At 45.1% G+C, this 19,680-nt stretch overlaps 1 protein-coding gene across 1 annotated transcript in view; it reads right to left on the reverse strand.

Annotated features, from left to right (window-relative positions):
• TEC (tec protein tyrosine kinase) overlaps window positions 1–15,743 on the reverse strand; it is an 81,304-nt gene extending 65,561 nt beyond the window's left edge. The window contains exon 1 of the mRNA XM_032224422.1: window positions 15,397–15,743. The gene's annotated coding sequence lies outside the window, so the exon portion shown is untranslated. The remainder of the gene's footprint in view (window positions 1–15,396) is intronic.
• Between the last annotated feature and the right edge of the window lie 3,937 nt (window positions 15,744–19,680).

The following is a 19,680-nucleotide window of genomic DNA, read 5'->3' on the forward strand; positions in this document are numbered from 1 at the left end:
CATCATGTCTAATTAAGTAAGTAGGTAGGGAAGGAAGGAAGGAAGGAAGGCTCCTCCAGCAGCATTATGTCATGTGTAGCTTTTAGAATGGACTTCTTCAAAGCATGACTTTTTTTTGTGATGGCTCAGTGGTTAAAGACATTGTCCTTGTCAGTTGAAAAACTGACAGCTCTGGTTTGAGACTCGAGCATCATGCAACAGGGTGAGTTCCTGTTACTTGCCCCAGATCCTACCCACCTAGCAGTTCAAAAGCATGCAAATGCAAGTACATCAATAGGTACCACATCAGTGGGAAGGTAACAGCACTCTATGCGCCTTGGCATAAGCCATGCTGGTCACAAGACCATGGGAATATCATCTTCAGATAATGTGGCTGCCTTGCATAAGAAACAGACATGAGCAACGCCCACTAGAGTCAGACACGACTGGATAAGGCAAACCTTCAGCCTTTTTCTTCCCAAGATGAAAAAAAGTTGCCATTATAGCGATTTGGCATATTAAAATAGCACCAAAGACAGAATTTTACATGGAAATAGACCTATATGAAAAGAATCTCAAGAATTATTTGTTTGCATTAGTGTCTCCTTTTTTGCAACAATCCAAAGGTGTGATATACAAGGGGGCGGGGGAGAACTGTGAAAACCATTAAAGATATATGAGGTTGGCATGTCAGCATTTCCGATTGCTTAAGTGTCAAAACATTTTTTTCAAATTAACAGTGACGTGTTTCCCCAGCTACCATGAAAACAGCTGTGATGAGAAGGGAGAGGAGGGAGGAAGGGAGAGAAAGAGAAGGAGAGAGGGTAGGAAGGGGAAGAGAGAGGGGAAGAGTAGGGGAGAGGTAAGGGAAGAAAGAAGGGGAAGGAGAGGAGGAAGGAAGGAAGTAGAGAAGGAAGGGAGAGAGAAAAGAAAAGAAAGAGAAAATAAGGTGGTGTCATAACAGGCGCTAGGGATGGTAAACAGGAAGGAAGGAAGGAAGGAAGGAAGGAAGGCAGGAAGGTTCCTCCAGCAACATTATGTCATATGTAGCTTTTAGAATGGGCTTCTTCAAAGCATGACTTTTTTTTGTGATGGCTCAGTGGTTAAAGACATTGTCCTTGTCAGCTGAAAAACTGACAGCTCTGGTTTGAAACTCGAGCATCATGCAACAGGGTGAGTTCCTGTTACTTGCCCCAGATCCTAGCCACCTAGCAGTTCAAAAGCATGCAAATGCAAGTACATCAATAGGTACCACATCAGTGGGAAGGTAACAGCACTCTATGCACCTTGGCATAAGCCATGCTGGTCACATGACCATGGGAATATCATCTTCAGATAATGTGGCTGCCTTGCATAAGAAACAGACATAAGCAACTCCCACTAGAGTCAGACACGACTGGATAAGGCAAACCTTCAGCCTTTTTCTTCCATAGACCTATATGAAAAGAATCTCAAGAATTATTTGTTTGCATTAGTGTCTCCTTTTTTGCAACAATCCAAGGGTGTGATATACAAGGGGGCGGGGGAGAACTGTGAAAACCATTAAAGACATATGAGGTTGGCATGTCAGCATTTCCAACTGCTTAAGTGTCAAAACGTTTTTTTTTAATTAACAGTGACTTGTTTCCCCAGCTACCATGAAAACAGCTGTGATGAGAAGGGAGAGGAGGGAGGAAGGGAGAGAAAGAGAAGGAGAGAGGGTAGGAAGGGGAAGAGAGAGGGGAAGAGTAGGGGAGAGGTAAGGGAAGAAAGAAGGGGAAGGAGAGGAGGAAGGAAGGAAGTAGAGAAGGAAGGGAGAGAGAAAAGAAAAGAAAGAGAAAATAAGGTGGTGTCATAACAGGCGCTAGAGATGGTAAACAAAACAATCCAAACTGTACCTTATAATCTTTTAAATGGAATAACAATAGTATAATAATGGCAAAGAAAAAGAATAACCATGTGAATGTATACCTAGAATTGTATGTAAGAGAATAAATGATAGTAAGAATATATAGCACAATATAGGTAAACAATATTTGTTTATAAATAGCTACGAATAAATAAATATGGAATAGTACATAAAAATGGATAACGAATAAGGAGACCATGAATGTAAGGTAGAAAGGTATAGAAGGGAAAACACTAACTGCAAAGAAACCGATACGGAACTGCTGTATGATATATGATGGAACTTCACGTTCCTATGTTGTCCTAAGTCATGTGTTTCTTTTTGTTGATGTGTTTATGTGTTTAAAATAAAATTTTAAAAAAAGAGAATGCTCTGTCTGCATTATCGTTTTGTTATTTGTGTATTTTTTTTTAAAAAAAACCTTTTTAATCTAGTGGCATATTGGAAAGGAAAGCCTCCTTCCATTTTTATTTGCAGATAACGTTCCAAAAATTGAACAAATGGGACAAGATTTGGACCAGAAAGAAAGTGGTGAGGAAAGTAGATGTGGCAGGGAGGGAGGGAGGAGGGAGCCAGCCACTCCCTTTCAGTCTCTCTCTCTCAATCCAATCCACCTCACAGTGTTGAGGTTGCAGGGAAAATAGGAGAGGGAGAGAATGCATGTTCGCCACATTGAATTACTTATAAAATAATAAAGAAGGGGATAAAAATCAAATAAATAGACAGCAAGTTGAAATGCTGCCATTTTGTCCAGAACACATTTGATGCAGCCCACCTTGTGTATCCTAAATCACACATATACACAAAGCCATAAGGGCAATCTATGATTGCGCAAGAGGAAAATACAAATGTTTTCCAGACGGCATATTCCGCAGAAACTTCCCCCTCTTGTTTAAATCACAGTCTTTCTACCTTTGGCTCACACATTATTCAGCTTTTCTGGAAACACGGGTTTCTTCAGCCTGCCTTCACCATCGCTTACTTGTTGCCGTGGTAGTAAATGAGACGGGAGACCTTAAAATGCCTCGTGGTGGAGATGGGATGGAAGGCTTGTATCTTGTTCTGATCTAGGCTTCCCAAGAGCATGAAGCAAACTTCTGGTCTCCACAAAAACCCCTTTTATTAATTGGGAATTCTGCTCATTCACATAACAGCAAAGTTTTTCCAGGGAGGATTTACAGTCACAGACCTTATCTGGCTTGGAGAGCCGACAGGCAGATATCTGCACAACTTGGCAAGGAGCCCCTGAGAGTCACAGACCAATTAAACGAACTAATGGTCTCCTGCAAACTCCACTCCTCTTTCGCTCCTCTTTTATTCCCTCTGGGAGGGGCCATTCATCGTCCATCTGTGGCCTTACTCCCAAGTCGACCCCTGTTCTTTAGCGGTTCCTTTCGTCTGGCCATTCTGTGCATGCACACACTGGGAACAGGCTCCAGCTGTTTGTCTGCCTCACTGATGTCTGACTCTGAAGGCATCTGATAAGTGGCATAGGGGTCTGGCCTCATCTCTGCCTCTGACGCAGAGCCCTCATCAGAGCCTTCCCCTGGCTCCAGGACTGGCCCATGTTCCTCCCCAACCTCCTCACTGTCCGAATCTGCTGCCAGCTCTTTATCAGATCCTGGTCAGTTGCATTAGAGTCTATCTGGAACCCTCTAATACAGCCGTTCTCAACCTGTGGTCTGCAGACTCCTGGGAGGGGGGGAATGCAATCTTGTCACACTGGGTCCGTGAAGGCTTGAAGGAATGTTGTTATTTAAATCTTGAGTTAATTCCTGGCCATGGTTCATGGTCACAAAAGGTATTTAAAGGGGGGGGGGGGTCCATGATAAAGAATAGGTTGAGAACCATCGTTCTAATGAAATCCAGAGCACAGATGTCCTCTGGCATCTGAGGTAAATTTCATAATTGGTGGCTGTGAATTAAAACTTACACCAGACTGCTTTTCTTGAGGCATGTTGGACTTCTGTTTCCAAGCATGGAACAAACTGCCGGCAGTATCTAAGAATTTTGAACAGGCAACCAAATTAGTACCCCAACAAAAAACTCCAGTCATTTTCCTGGATTTATCTGCAAGACTATTTTGTAATGATGAAGGAATCCAAACCGTGTTAAAGGGGCAAGGTCCTCAAACGACATGCAAGGCACAACTTCTTTTCAACCACTTGATCTCCATCGAACGAAATGACCTACTCTCTGGCGAACAGCAATGAACTTGGATCCAGGAATAGCTCTGCAAACAGGCATAATTTAGTTTCCTCTAAGAATTCCATAGTTTGGTATTTCTGGGAGTTGAAGTCCACAAGTCTTAAAGTTGCCAAGGTTGTAGGTGACCCCTGTCTTCTTAGAGCAGGGGTCTTCTTCAACCTTGGCAACTTTAAGACTTGTGGACTTCCAACTCCCAGAAATTGAAGTCCACAAGTCTTAAAGTTGCCAAGGTTGGAGACCCCTGCTCTAAGAAGTTCATATGATAGGAATACAGAGCAGAATCACATTTTCCAAACAGAAGGCCAGGGGAGAAGACTAAATCCTTCTTCATCAAGTCCTGAAGACACCCGATATCAGACATTTGAATTACATATCCTGCTGCCATAGTTTAACCATAGCTTATTAAAAAATTTTTTTTGCAGGAACTGGGTAGGTCTAGTTTAATGAACAGAAGGACCAGGGGAGACATGATAGCAATGTTCCAATATCTCAGGGGTTGCCACAAAGAAGAGGTAGTCAAACTATTCTCCAAAGCACCTGAAGGTAGAACAAGAAGCAAGGAGTGGAAACTAATCAAGGAGAGAAGCATCTTAGAACTAAGGAGAAATTTCCTGACAGTTAGAAGAATTAATCCATGGAACAACTTGCCTCCAGAAGTTGTGAATGCTCCAACACTGGATGTTTTTAAGACGATGTTGGTTATCCATTTGTCTGAAGCGGTGAAGGGTTTTCCTGCCTAGGCAAGAGGTTGGACTAGAAGACCTTCAAGGTCCCTTCCAACTCTGCTATTCTATTCTAGCTTTAAATAAACCACAACTGGTAGGGATCACCCCCCAATGCTCCTAAAATAATACTTTAGCTTTGTGTGTTATATAAACACACCAGTGTCTATGGTGTATGTATTCTACACAGTTCCTTAGCTTTTAAAAAATACAGAACAATGACTTACCACATCAGATTACATTGGCTGTCTGTGTGGATTGATTGATTTTCCACTGTTGCTTTGTTATGGAAAAAATAACTATTCCCACAGTTGCTTTTGCTATCATTTATTATCGTTGTGTTATAGCCATAGACTCTTAGAACCGAGAGAGATCTTGGCTTTCTTCTAGTCCAATGCCCTAAGGCAGGAAAATCTTTATACCATCCTGGACAAATGATGGTCCAATCTTTTCTTGAAAACCTCCAGCCAGGAGGCAAGCTGTTCCACCAATTAATTGTACTCACGAAATTAATTTCGTGATTAATTGTACTCAGGAAATTTCTCATTTGTTCCAGGTTGGATCTTTCTTTAACAAGCTTCCACCTTTTGTTTCTTATTCTGCCCTTATGTTCTGACCTGGGCTTCCCGCAAAGAGCACGAGGCAGAGTCCTGGTCCCCGACAAAACCCCTTTTATTAAAGGAATGTGGATTCCTCTCATTCACATTCAGCAAGGCTTGGCAAACAGTGCTTCAAAGGAATATTTATGACTACAGACCTTATCTATCTTGGAAAGCTGCCATGTAAATATTTTCCAAATGAGGTGCTGTGCAAGGAAAAAGTGGGCACAGAGTCTCTGAGATTCACGGACAGATCTTCATGCTCCTGAAATGAATCTAACGACCAAACGAACAGATTGTTTCCCGCAAAAGCCCACTGCCCTTTCGCTCCTCTTTTATTTCCTATGGGAGGGGCCATTCACTGTTCACCTGTGACTTTACTGCCAAGTCCACCCTGATTTCTAAATTATTCTTTTCTTCTTGCAGCTCTGTCCATGCGCACACTGGGAACAGGCTCCAATTGTTCTTCTGCCTCATTGCTGTCTAGCTCTGTAGTCACTTGATCACTGCCAGATGGCCTTGGCCCCGTCTCTGTCTCTGATACAGAGCCCTCATCTGAGCCTTCGCCAGCCTCCAGGACTGGCCCATGTTCCCCCCCAACCTCCTCACTGTCCGACTCTGCTGCCAGCTCTGCTGGCCGCTGGCAGGCCACAACACCTTAGAAGAATAAATTGATGCCCTCTTCCCTCTGACACCCCTTCACAGCCCGTATTGTAGGACAGCTGTCATATCGCTCCTAGGTTTTCTCTTCATTGGACTAGACATACAGAACCTACCGTATTTTTCGGAGTATAAGACGCACCGTTTTCCCTCAAAAAAGAGGCTGCGTCTTATACTCTGGGTATACTCTGGGTGCATCTTATACATCGAATACAGCATTTTTTGCCTCCCAAAGCCCTGCCCCCTTCACCAAAATGGCTGTGCAGACCCTTATGGAGGCTTTCAGAGAGTTCCTGGGCACTGGGGAGGGCAGAAATGAGCAAAAAAACAGGCTATCCCCCCCCCCCCCCAGCAGCACTCTAATAAGTCTCCATGGGGCTATGCATGCATTTTTTTTGCTCGTTTTTGCCCCCCCCCCCCAGGAGCACTCTGTAAGCCCCTGCAAGGCTATTCATGCCATTTTTTTGAAGAAGAAAAAACACGGGGCCGTTTTCATGAAAAATGGGCCGTTTCGTGAGGTTTGCAGAATGCAAAAACTTTTTTTTTCCTTTTGGAAAGCTCTTTAACTGATTGATGAGAATTACATTGATCAAGTGCTGTGCCAGCAGAAACACCTACCTATCTACTGTATTTCTCTCTCTCTCTATCCCTCTACCTACCTACCTACATACCTACACACATACTCTCTCCCTCCCTCCCTACTGTATTTCTCTCTCTCTCTCCCTTTATCTACCTACCTAACTACTCTCTCCCTCTCTAACCCTAACCCTAACCCTAACCCTAACCCTAACTCTCTCCCTACCTACCTACTGTATTTCTCTCTCTATTTCTCCCTCCCTCCCTTTATCTACCTACTTACACACTCTCTCTCCCTACCTACCTACTATATTTCTCTCTCTCTCTATTTCTCTCTCTCTTTATACCTTTATCTACCTACCCACCTATCAACCTACCTACCTACCTAACTTACTCTCTCTCTCCCTACCTATCTACTGTATTTCTCTCTATCTATCTCTTTCTATTTCTCTCTCGCTATCCCTCTACCTACCTATCTACACTCTCTCTCTTCCTACATACCTACTGTATCTCTCTATTTTTCTCTCTCTCTCTCTCTCTCCTTTTATCTACCCACCTAACTACTCCCTCTCTCTCCCTACCTACCTACTGTATTGCTCTCTCTTTCTCTCCCTCTCTATCCCTCTATCTACCTACTTTTTTTTAAAAAATGCCTCTTCAAAACCTCGGTGCGTCTTATACTCCGAAAAATACGATAAGTTTCTTTAGCCATTCATTATACAATTGAGCCGCCAGATTTCTTATCATCTCTGTTGCTCTTCTCTGCATCCTTCTTAAACCTCAACGTCTTTATTTATATTGTTGCGACCAGAACGAGAAGCAGTATTCCATGTTTAGCATCACTAGCGCTATATAGAGTGGTACTGTCACTTCCCTCTGTTGATGCAGCCTAGGAGTGTGTTGACTATTCGGGCAGTTGTTGCACACTGCTGGTTCATATTGAAGCAATATGGGTGTGAGCCATTTGGAACCAGGCCGCAGAAGGCGTGGGCGACCACATGCACACACATCACCCACCGTTTCTGTGGCACGATTCTCAACCCTTCGCAGCCTGGAAGTAGGTCGCAGTCCGGGGGTTGGGGACCCCTGGGTTAAACTGTTCCTTTATTCAAAGAAAGGAATTTAACCAATTTTGTTTTTGTTTGGAAACTGCTTCTGGGTTTTGTGCTTATGATAGAAAAATGAAACTTTGACTTTGGTTGGGCCGATTAGAGAGTTTTGTTGTTATGCAAACACAACGGTGAGATTCAGCCAGTTCGCATCTATTTGGGGAGAACCGGTTGTTAACTTTCTAAGCAGTTCAGAGAACCGGCTGTTGGAAGAAATCTCCTTTTGTTTTTTCCCCACTTTACAGGGCTAATCCTGTAAGGAAGGCAGGAAGGAAACATTCTGATGTTGCTTCTAGCCTCATCTTTATTGCCCTGCTTACAGAAACTGCCTCTCCGGTTAACCCTTATTACATTGTAACAGCTAAAACGAAGCGCCCATTGACCTGAGTGACATTGAGTTGGCCACACCCACCCAATCACATGACCACCAAGCCACACCTACCCAGCTGGTCATTAGGGCAGAGAACCCGTTGTTAAATTATTTGAATTCCACCACTGTACAAATGGCGTGTGTGTTTGTGTGTGTTTGTGTGTTTGTGTGTTTGTGTGTGTGTGTGTTTGTGTGTAATTACTGCAGTGGTGAAATTCAATTTTTTTTTACTACCGGTTCTGTGGCCGTGGCTTGGTGGCCGTGGCAGGGGAAGGATACTGCAAAATCTCCACTCCCTCTCCACTCTGGGGCCAGCCAGAGGTGGTATTTGCCGCTTCTCTGCATTACTCAAAATTTCTATTACTGGTTCTCAGAATCTGCTGAATTTCACCCCTGATACTATTGCATAAAAGTAAAAAGTTGAGGTTGTAATGTTATTATTTCCTGTGCTAAAAAGGGTCTGGTCAACACCTCTTTTTCTTTTCCCTTTCTACCCCCCACATCCTCTCTTTTTCCATTTTCCCCTCCCCTAGTTCACATTGTATGCATTTTCTTTTTGTATTTTATATTCTGATAAACTACAGGTAGTCCCCAATTCCCAACAGTTTCATTTAGTGACTGTGCAAAGTTACAATAGCACTGGAACATCCACACGGCCATTGGAAAAAATTCAGACACGTGACAACTGTCTCACATTTATGACGGTTGCAATGCCCTGGGGTCATGTGATCTCCTTTTGCAACCGTTTGCAGAGCCGGATTTTCCTATAGGCTAACTAGGCTTCAGCCTAGGGCCTCAAGATCAAGAGGGGCGTACATTCAAATTGTTAGCAAAATTAAAATTACACTATTCTAAAAACAGTGAACACTAAAACACTGAACCGAAAATAAGGAGAAATTCTACGCATATGACTAATAAACAAACATAAAAATGTATTGGTTAAGATTGTTCCAGCGCCGCGGCAGTTGGGGAGCCCGTCCACGTTCCCGGCACCGGCGGTCGGGCGAGAGGCGCGGCCGCTCCCAGTAGCCGCCCCGTCGACGCGGAGCCCACCAGTGGCCAGGCAGGTGAGGGCGAGGGGGCCGAGCCGGGCAGCTGAGCGCAGCGGGGGAGGCGGCTGGCCTCGCTGTCTTTGCCGCAGAGCAGAGCCGCCCTCCGTCAGGAGGCCAGCTATATATATTGATATATATTGATATATATCACAGTAATTATGTATTTTATTGTCTCTCATGTAATTTACAAACTTAAGAATGGGAGGTGAAAGGGCCTCATAAGTGGAATAGTCTAGGGCCTCTTTTCATCTAAATCCGGCCCTGACCGTTTGCAAAAGCAAAGGCAATGGGGAAACCAGATTCACTTAACAACTGCGTCACTAACTTAACAACTGCAGTGTCTCACTCAAAACTGTGGCAAGAGAGGTCATAACACGGTTCGCTTCACAACGGCCTCGCTTAGCTACATGAAATTTTGGTCTCAGTTGTGGTTTTAAGTTGAGGACTACCCGTAATAAAAGTTTTGAACATGAAAAATAAATCCATGCTGTCTTATTTTAACTCTGGGAGCCAACCAGAGTTGTTAAATGAATAGCCAGGTTAAATAAAATAATTAATAAGTAACAACCCACCAGTTTTATGTTGGGGAAACAATGTCCATATCTACCTGGAAAACTGAGCTAAATAAATCACAGATAAATCAATTATGAGTAAGCGTGACATATAAACATGGCCTCTGATGGCAAACAATGGGAGTATAAACAGAGCGTCACTATTAAGACACTGCCTCGTTCCTCGTTGTTAACTGAACTTCCTGTTGTCAATCTATACATTTGAGTGCAGGCCATCTATTATTATAGAATATCCTTGCTGGCTATTTCAGGACAAAGTTTGAGATTCATCAGCTTTCCTAGTAGTCCAAAACTTTCACATTTAGGCTACGAGGTCAGCAGGTACTGGCTGACTCATAGTAATATTGAAATCATGTTTCTTGTAATCCAGGTGTGTCAAACTTGATTTCATTCAGGGCCACATCAGGGTTGTGTTTGACCTTGGGAAGCGGGGGGGGGGGGGGCATGGCCAGCATGACATCACTTGTGTTGGGGATGCCTCGGCTCGCCCAAGCGCTCTGCCAGGGCTCCCGAGCTCTGTTTTCAGCTGCAACGGCTTCCTGCAACTCTCTGCCAGTGAAAACAGAACTTGGTGGGGGCACCCTAACCCTCACGGGCTCGGTTTTCGCTGGCAGAGGCACTGCGGGCCAGTCCTTCGCTATTTCGAGGGCGGCCTTGCGGGCCAGGTCTAAACACCCCGCAAGCCGGATCCGCCCCCCCCCCACGCCTTGAGTTTGACACCCCTGTTGTAATCAGAGAAGTGAATCCTCAACATGTTTGAAATAATTGCCTGGGCATTAATTTAAAATGTATAGTTTCTCCTAGCAGGGTGATTACGGGAAATCCTTAGCCAGTTCATCTTTTATCGTAAGGCCGTTAAATTCAAGTTGAGCTTTAGAAAAAGGTTCAGCAACTCTTATGAATAAGAGCAAGAAGGATCTTAACAATAGCTAAAAAAAAAAAACCAATTTCATCCACATCAGCTACTGTATTTTTCAGAGTATAAGACTAACCTTTTTCCCCCAAAAAAGAGGGTGAAAATCTGGGTGCGTCTTATAAACTTAATACAGCATTTTTTGCCCTACCGAAACTCCACCCCCTTTGCAAAAATGGACACGCAGAGGCTTTGGGAAACTTGCAAAGTATTGTACAGGCTGCAAAGTAGAGGCTGTTTTTGCTACCCACCCCCCAGTCCCCACTATCATTCTACAAGCCTCCCAAACTCTGCATGCCCTTTTTTTTTTGCAAAATACGGTCCATTTTTTGCTCATTTTTGCCCCCCCCCAACCTCCGGGAGCACTCTACAAGTCTTCTAAAGCTCTGCATGCCCCCCCCTTTTTTTTGTGCAGAGGGTTTGGGAGGCATGCAGAGTGCAAAAACTTTTTTAAAAAATTTACCTCTTCAAAATCATGGTGTGTCTTATACTCCGGTATATCTTATAGTCCTAAATAAGGTATTTTTTTTAAAAAAAAAGATTTCTGATATACTGTATTTTTCGGAGTATAAGACGCACCCTTTTCCCTCAAAAAAGAGGCTGACAGAAAACCTGTCTTCCAAAACTCCGTCCCTTCACCAAAATGGTTGTGCATAGCTTGTAGGAAGCTTTTAGAGAGCTCCTGGGGGCTGTGGAGAGCAGAAATGAGCAAAAAAATGGCCCTTTTTTCTTCAATTGTACCCCCCCAGCCGCCAGGAGCACCCTATAAGCTGAACCGCTGACCTGCTGATCTAGCAGTAGCCTGCAGTGCTGCATTTAACCACTGCGCCACCTTGGCTCTAAAGGCTATCCAGGCCCTTTTTTTTTTTACGAAAAATGGGCCGGTTTTTGCTCATCCCCCTCCCCCTGAGCACTCTGCAAGCCCTCTAAAGGCTATTCATACCATTTGGGGGGGGGGAAAATGGGCTCGTTTTTGCAAAAAAACGGGCCATTTTTGGGAAGTTTGCAGAGTGCAAAAACTTTTTTTTTTTAATTTGCCTCTTCAAAACCTTGGTGCGTCTTATACTCCTGTGCGTCTTATACTCTGAAAAATATGGTATATATCTTCTCTGGAATCTAGGTGTGAAAATGTTTTTCAAAACAGTTTTCAGTATTTATCTCCTCTTAATCAACCCCTTAAGTCATTCAAATATCAATTCTGAAAGTCACTGAAGGAAGGAACATTTTTATCCTGGTGCAGACACACATCAAGTAATTCACGGTGGAAAACACGGTGGCAAATTTCCTTTCCAAGTTATCTTAACGAAAGCCCTGTGGAATAAATACAGTTAGTCCTCGACGTACGACGACAATCGAGGCCAAAATTTCTATAGCTAAACGAGACAATTGGTAAGTAAATTTTGCCCCATTTCACGACATTTCTTGCTACGGTCGTTAAGTGAATCGCTGCAGTTGTTAAGTTAGTGACATAGTTGTTCAATGAACCTCGCTTGAGTTTGCTTGTCAGAAGGTCGCAAAAGCTGATCCCATGACCCCGGGGCACTGCAACCGTCATAAATATGAGTCAGTTGCCAAACATCTGAATTTAGATTGACCATGGAGATGCTGCGATGGTTGTAGGTGTGGAGAATGGTCATAAGTCACTTTTTTTCAATGCCACTAAAAACTTTGAGCGGTCATTGAATGAATGTTGTAAGCAGGATTGAAATTCAGCAGGTTCTCACAGGTTCTGGAAAACCAGTAGCGGAAATTTTGGGTACTTCGAAGAACCGGCAAATACTACTTCTGGCTGGCCCCGCCCTATCTATTCTCTGCCTCCTGAGTCCCAGCTGATCGGGAGGGAATGGGGATTTTGCGGTATCCCTCCCCTGCCACGCCCACCAAGCCACACCCACAGAACCGAGAGTAAAAAAAAAAAGAATTTTACCACTGGTTGTAAGTCAAGAGCTACATGTAGTTATTGCTCTGACTGGAAGTGGGTACTTAAAATTAGTTTCCCCAGTTCCAGCGCAACGTCCAAACCCAGTCACTCCCAGTATGCTTCATTGCAATCCCCATCAGCCGAGTTCTTACATGACCAGAGAGAAAGCCTATAGTAGACCCTGCATTGTCACTATTTCTAGATTGACTGTTGACACATTCTGGTGCAGGAAACATACAGAACTTAGTTGTAAATTCAACGTTGTGAATTCAAGTAGCTGGAAAACTAGAGTTTTCACCCAAGTCGGGCACCATATTCATCAAAAGGCTGCTGACAACTGTGAAGAGCATGCCATACAAGGCAGTCCACATCCTAAAGACCACAACCGAGCCCAACATTTCTGCCGTTAAGTGAGACCTTTTGTTAAGTGAGTTCTGCCCCCCTTTTTACGACCTTTCTTGCCCCGGTTGTTAAGTGAAGCACTGCAGTTGATAAAGTTAGTCACCTGATTTCGAAGGAAGCCTGGCTTCCCCATTGACTTTGCTTGTCCGAAGGTCGCAAGACGGGATCACCTATGACCCCATAGGACACAGCAACCGTCATATGTCTGAACCAGTTGCCAAGCATCTGAATTTTGAGATCACAGGAACCATGCAGAATGTTGCGAAAGGTTGTTAGGTAAAGGTTCCCCTCGCACATGTGTGCTATTCATTCCCGACTCTAGAGGGCGGTGCTCATCTCCGTTTCAAAGCCAAAGAGCCAGCGCTGCCCAAAGACATCTACGTGGTCATGTGGCCGGCATGACTAAATGCAGAAGGCGCATAGAACGCTGTTCCCTTCCCACCAAAGGTGGTTCCTATTTTTCTACTTGCATTTTTACACGCTTTCGAACTGCTAGGTTGGCAGAAGTTGGGAGAAGTAACGGGAGCTCACTCCATTACGCAGCGCTAGGGATTCGAACAGCCGTGCTGCCAACCTTTCTGAAAAAAATGGCCGTAAGTCCCTTTCTTCAGTGCCCTTGTAAATTTCAACGGTCACTATGGGAACTGTTGTAAGTCAAGGACTATCTGTACCAAGTCTTGGGAAAGCTCCAATTCCAGAGATTCGGTAGGATCTTTCCAAGAGCTGATATTCCCATGAAGACTTTCTGGGCCGTGAAATTTAAAGAATTCCCCTCCCCCCCAGCTGCCAATTACTAGTAAGGTACAACAGGTTTAACAGATTAACAGAGTTGGAAGGGACCTTTTAGGTCATCTAGTCCACCCCCCCACCCCCATCCGGCCCAAACAGGAGACGCTACACCATTTCTGACAAATGGCAGTCCAATCTCTTCTTGAAAGTCTCAAGTGATGGAGCTCCCACAACCTTCTGTCCCATGGGTTGATTGTTCTGTCCGAAAATTCCTCCTCATTTCTAGGTGGAATCTCTCCTTGATCAGTTTCCATCCATTATTCCTTGTCTGCCCTTCGGGTGCTTTGGAAAATAACTTGACCCCCTTCCTCTATGTGGCAGCCTTTCAAATATGGGAAGACTGCTATCATGTCTCCCCTGGTCCTTCTCTTGACTAGACTAGCCATGCCCAGTTCCTGCAACCATTCTTCATATGTTTTATAGTCTCCAGTCCCTTAATCATCCTGGTTGCTCTTCTCTGCACTCTTTCTAGAATCTAGAGTCTCCACAAACTTATAGTGTGGTGGCCAAAACTGGATGCCGATTACCTCCACTAGGCCAATAAGATCCCATAGATTAGGCCTCCTCCGAATTCCATCAGCCAGCCAATGTCGGCTGGCGACTACCCGGAGGAGAGCCTTCTCGGTGGCTGCTCCGACCCTCTGGAACGAACTGCCCGTGGAGATTCGTACCCTCACCACCCTCCAGACCTTCCGCGTAGCCCTTAAAACCTGGCTGTCCCGACAGGCCTGGGGCTAAAGATTTCAACCCCACTCGAATAGTATGACTGTTGTGCTCTTTTAACGATGTATTGTTTTTGTGTTTGTAACTTGTTTATCCTCCCTCCCCCGGAATTGTGAGCCGCCCTGAGTCCCCTCAGGGAAAAGGGCGGCATACAAATAAAGTATCTATCTATCTATCTATCATCTATCTATCTATCTATCTATCTATCTATCTATCTATCTATCTATCTATCTATCTATCTATCTATCTATCTATCTATGCAATATTTTAGGGGTGGCCTTCTTACAAAGGCTTTATAGAGTGGTATTAGTACTTCACTTGATTTTGATTGTATCCCTCCCTCTGTTAATGCAGAGTTGGAAGGGACCTTTTAGGTCATCTAGTCCACCCCACCCCCACCCCGCTCAAACAGGAGACCCTACACCATTTCTGACAAACGGCAGTCCAATCTCTCCTTGAAAGTCTCAAGTGGCTTTTTTTGGCTATCACCCACACACTTCTGGCTCATACTTTAGCTGGTTGCCAACTAAAACTCCCAAGATCCCTCTCACAGTTACTGCGATTAATCCTGGTTTCACCCAGTTTGTATGTGTGCTTGTTGTTGTTGTTGTTGTTGTTGTTGTTGTTGTTGTTGCCTCAGTGTTTACCACCTCCTTTTAGCACCGTAAGGTCCAAGGTCCGGGATTCTAACGCAGAGTAAAGTTGTCGTACAGAACAGCCCAACAAGCGAGCTAGTGCTTGTTCCCTTGGACTTACAACCAGGTGGAGAAACTACTCAATCCAGCAGTTCAAACACCTGCCGCCTGCGCGGGGAAAGCCAAGGAGACTTACGGAGCGGGGCTCCGTCTGTAACCACCGAAAGTGACTTGCAAAAAAAAAGGGAGAAGCGGTTTGGGGTTTCCCCCCCTCTTACCTGACCGTACGAAGCGGAACCTGCCGGCGGGGCGAAGGACGAAACGACACCGCGGTGGGAAAAGAGCCGAACAGCCGCGGCTACTGCCGGCACCGCCGCCGCCGCCCACTACCACCGTCTTCCTCCGTCCCCCCTTTACGGCGGGGACGCGGCTTCCGAGACGGCGCTTGTTAACCTCGCCCTCTCCGGAGTAGCAGCGCCTTTCCGCGGGGGCTGGTTGTTCGCTTTCGTTGGGGAGAAGCAGGTCGCGCCTCGCAGCGGACGGAAAGGAAGCCGAGGCTGCCAAACTTTGAGCTGGGCGGCTGGCGCGCCGCGCCTTCGAAGCGCTCGCTGGTCCTTCTCAGCGCGCCTCGCCGTGGCTGCTGGCAGGCGAAGAGGAGGAGGAAGGGGAGGGGGAGGAGGAAACAAGGAGGAGAGGTGGAGGAGGAGGAGGAGAAAGAGAAGAAGGGAGGAGAGGGAGGGAGAGGAGGAGGAGGAAGAGGAGGAGAAGAAAGGAGGGGGAGGAAGAGGAGAAGAGGGAAGGGGAGGAGGAAACAAGAAAGAAAGGAGGAGGAAAGGAGGAGGAGGAGAAGAGAAAAGGAGGAGGAGGAGGAGAGAAAAGGAGGAGGAAGAGAAGGAGAAGAGGAGAAAAGGAGGAGAGGGAGGAAGAGGAGAGGAGGAGGAAGAGGAGGAGAAGGAGAAGAAAGGAGGGGGAGGAAGAGGAGAAGAGGGAAGGGGAGGAGGAAACAAGAAAGAAAGGAGGAGGAGGAAAGGAGGAGGAGAAGAAGAGAAAAGGAGGTGGAGGAGGAAGAGAAGAAGGGAGAAGGGAAGGGGAGGGAAAGGGAGGAGTAGAAAGAGAAGAAAAGAAAAGGAGGAGGGGGAGGAAGAGAAGAAGGGAGAAGAGGAGAAAAGGAGGAGAGGGAGGAAGAGGAGAGGAAGAGGAGGAGAGGAAAGGAAGGGGAGGAAGAGAAGGAGAAGAGGAGGAAAGAAGGAGCGGGAGGAAGAGAAGAGGATAGGAGGAGAGAAAAGGAGGGGAAAAGGATAATAGAGAAGGAGAAGAGGAGAGGGAGGAAGAGGAGAAGAGGAGGAGGAAGAGAAGGAGAAGGAGAGGAAAGGATGGGGAGGAAGAGAAGGAGAAGAGGAGAAAAAGAGGAGAGGGAGGAAGAGGAGAAGAAGATAGGAGGAGGAGAGAAAAGGAAGAGGAGGAAACAAGGAGAAGGAGAAGAGGAGAAAAGGAGGAGGAAGAGAAGGAGAAGGAGAAGAGAGGAGAAGAGGAGGAAGACGAGGAGAAGGAGAGGTTAGGAGGGGGAGGAAGAGGAGAAGAGAGGAGGAGAAGAAAAGAAGAGGAGAAAAGGAGGAGGAGAGGGAGGAAGAGGAGGAGGAGCAGAAGAGAAAAGGAGGAGAGGAGCAAGAGCGTCTCACCTTTGGAAGGAGGCCACTGAAATGGAAGGGGATGGAGGGCAGCAGGCCAAAGAAAAGGCAGCTGGGCCAAGGAAGCCTGGGAGGGGGAGAGCTCAGCTTGCCTTCCTGAGAAGGAGGCCCTCCTGCCCTGAGAAGGACGAGCTCAGCCTCTGGCTGCAATAACGGAACTTCGGTGTTGCCACTTGTGGTTCCCTCAACCCCAACCCACAACACTTCTGCAGAAAACGATTGCGCAAAAGAAGTCACCCCAGGGTTAAGGGAGCCAAAGCATTTAGAGGACCTTCCCACTCACCCCCCACCCCACCCCCGGAGCAAGATAGTCAGCACTGCTGTGCCTCTTTCTTCTGGGATCTCTTTGGATTTGCCCGTCTAGTCCCCAACGTTTAAAATTCATCGAGATCATCAGATATTTTTATCTTCACTATCAAATGCCCAGAAATGCTAATGGTAGACTGGCAAATTTCGCTGGAAATTAAAAGTCAGGTCACGAAAGAATTGGTGGTTCCCGAGGCTACATGCCCAATGAATAGGTGGGAAAAAAAGTATGTATGTATATATTCATATATATTCATATATATATACATACATACATATATATATATATATATATATATATATATATATATATATATATATATATATATATATATACACACATATACATATACATATACATATATATATATATATATATATATATATATATATATATTCATATATATATATATATATATTCATATATATATATATATATATATATATATATATATATATATATATTTGTTATTCTTTTTTACATTTGTCATTTTTATACATTTGTCGTTCCATTTACAAGGTTATAACATACCATTTGTTTTGTTTGCCATCCCTCGCCTGTTTTGACACCACCTTCTTTTCTCTTTCTTTTCTCCCTCCCTCCCTTCTCTATTTTCTTCCTTCCTCCCCCCTTTCCCTTCCTTCTTCCCTTACCTCTGCCCTATCCCACTTCCCCTTCCTCCCGTCTTTCCTCCTCCCTTCCATCTTCCTCTCCTTACCTCTATCTTCCTCCCCTCCTCTTCCTCTCCTCCTCTCTTCCTTTCTTTTTCTACTGTTGTAGAAAAAAAAGTATATTTAATTGACACATACACACACACCACACACAGAGAGGGAGGGGGGGAGAGAGAGAAAGATAAAAGAAAGAAAGAAAGAAAGAAAGAGAAAGAAAGATAAGATAGACAGATAGATAGGTACACACTTTATTAATCAAATATGTATACTGGTTCCCCTCGCACATATGTGCTAGTCCTTTCTGACTCTAGGGGGCGGTGCTCATCTCCATTTCAAAGCCGAAGAGCCAGCGCTGTCCGAAGACGTCTCCGTGGTCATGTGGCCGGCGTGACTAAACGCCGAAGGCGCACGGAACTCTGTTACCTTCCCACCAAAGGTGGTTCTTGTTTTTTCTACTTGCATTTTTACATGCTTTCGAACTGCTAGGTTGGCAGAAGCTGGGACAAGTCACAGGAGCTCACTCCGTTACACGGCGCTAGGGATTCGAACCGCCGAACTGCCGACCTTTTCTGATCGACGAGTTCAGCGTCTTAGTTCACAACAATTAGAACACGAATGCAATATGCAGTAATAAGGAGTGAAATGTATTGTTTTACATTACGCGTATGTAGGAAAAGCCCTTGTGTTTCGGTACACGTAAATATATTTCGTACCAGGCATCTGCAGCGACAAGAAAGGGACCATTCTGTTAACAGTTTGACAATAGGAGGAACCGAGCCCAAGGAAATGCCTTCTCCAGCTAGTCAACTTTTATTGTTTCTCTTCGGAAACCTTGCCAGGGGAAAATGGCACTGGTTCCTCCCTAAAAAAAAAAAAGAGAGCAAACCACTGCCATCCTCACCCTTTCCCAAAGGCTGGGGGATTTTTATTTTTGTCTTGTTGGCATAGAGAAGATTACAATTGCAGGAAAACAGTCACCAACCAACCAGAGTTCACTTAGTGACCAAAGTTACAACAGCACTAAAAAAAAGGGTTAGTGACAGAGGTGGGTTCCTACCAGTTCGCACCTATTCGGTAGAACCGGTTCGTCAAATCTACCGAACCGGTTAGAAGAGGTTCCACCAGTGGACCCGGAAAGCCGGCCACACCTACAGAAGAGCTTCCAAAATTTTTTGAAACCCACCCCTGGTCCTTGGATAGGATTATTCTACACTATCATGCTCCTATTTATAAAACTGAGTGCCTCTGTGAAAGGTAAGGATGACTACTGCGTTTGTGGTGCAATCAGAACATTGCGTGTGTTGAAGTTGTGTGTAGAGCCGAGGTGGCACAGTGGTTAAATGCAGCACTGCAGGCTACTTCAGCTGACTGCAATTCTGCAGTTCGGCTGTTCAAATCTCACTGGTTCAGGGTTGACTCAGCCTTCCATCCTTCCGAGGTGGGTAAAATGAGGACCCGGATTGTTGTTGGGGGCAATATGCTGACTCTGTAAACCGCTTAGAGAGGGCTGAAAGCCCTATGAAGCGGTATATAAGTCTAACTGCTATTGCTATTGAAGTTGTTTTAACGCAAACCAAAGTTGCCTTTTAAAAAACAAGTTTACATCATATTCTTATGCATGCCAGTGCTGTGTGTGAGGTAATTTAAGGTGGTTCTGACAAGTGTCGTCGGCATCTTCATATCCGGTCACATGGGCGGCAAGCCACTCCCACAAAGGAGGCCACGCCCACAGAGTAGGTTCGAACAATTTTTGAAACCCACCACTGGTTAGTGATGACCATTTTCCCAACTGATTCATATTTATGAGAGTTGCAGTGTGCTGGGGGTTGTGTGATTATTCTTTGGTGACCTTTCCACAAGCAAAATCAAAAGGGAAACAAGACTCATTGAACCATT

This window comes from Thamnophis elegans, chromosome 9 (assembly GCF_009769535.1).
Source record: "Thamnophis elegans isolate rThaEle1 chromosome 9, rThaEle1.pri, whole genome shotgun sequence".
In the NCBI taxonomy this organism is placed as follows: Eukaryota; Metazoa; Chordata; class Lepidosauria; order Squamata; family Colubridae; genus Thamnophis; species Thamnophis elegans.